Below are 1037 nucleotides of genomic sequence, written 5' to 3'. Positions count from 1 at the left end.
CTGTTTCAAACAGCCATTAATTTGGCGGAATACAAACTTAATTTTATCATTTTATCGTGCTGCATTCTGCACAACTTTTTAAATAAGCATGCTCCAAATTATATAGGCACAGTTGGGCCTGATGCCGGACAAATAGAAGCCAACCTTACAGGCCTGGATACTGTCCGTACTGGCTTGGCCCCCCAAAGTGCCCGTCAAGTTAGACAGCAATATGTTAATTATTTTATGGGTAGGGGGGCCATTGCAATGGGCCAGGATATATAATTTTTGACAATAAAAAAATTATTGATGAAATCTTGCATTATATTTATTGCTTGCCTTTCTTTTGGGCTGTCTCCTAGGTTATGGTCGAGCAGTTGTAGTGCCAACTGTATTGTAATTTTAAATGTCTAAATAAGCTCCATTGCCACTGTAAACAACTTTTTTACAATTATAACTAAAATGATACTGAGCCTTGAAATAACAAACCACACATTTATTTAATTCCTATAAGGAGATGTTTTTATTAATGGTTGTTATGCATTCAGTTCTGCATTTAGTATAAAATGTTCATAGACAAAAATAGAATGATATCTTAATAATGTAGCAAAATATAATTATATCTAAATATTTATACCTAATCCACAAAAAAATATTTTTGGCTTTTTGATTTTCACAAACAGGCTTTTTTTTTTGTTTTGGGAAAATCAAGTTTTGTTTTGTGTTTTTTTTTTTTTTTTTTCAAGCAATTTTTTTGTTTATGTTTTTTTTTTTTTTAGCAAGTTATTTTTGTTTTTATTATTTTTTTTTAAGAAAGTTTGTATATTTTTTTTTTGGTTTTTTAAAATCAAGTGTTTTTTATTTTTTTTGCTTTTTTAAAATCAAGTTTTTAATTTTTTTTTGCTTTTTTAAAATCAAGTTTTTTATTTTTTTTGCTTTTTTAAAATCAAGTTTTTTATTTTTTTTGCTTTTTTAAAATCAAGTTTTTTATTTTTTTTGCTTTTTTAAAATCAAGTTTTTTTATTTTTTTTGCTTTTTTAAAATCAAGTTTTTTATTT

This window comes from Aquarana catesbeiana, linkage group LG03 (assembly GCF_042186555.1).
Source record: "Aquarana catesbeiana isolate 2022-GZ linkage group LG03, ASM4218655v1, whole genome shotgun sequence".
NCBI lineage: Eukaryota > Metazoa > Chordata > Amphibia > Anura > Ranidae > Aquarana > Aquarana catesbeiana.
This window is presented reverse-complemented; position numbering follows the sequence as displayed.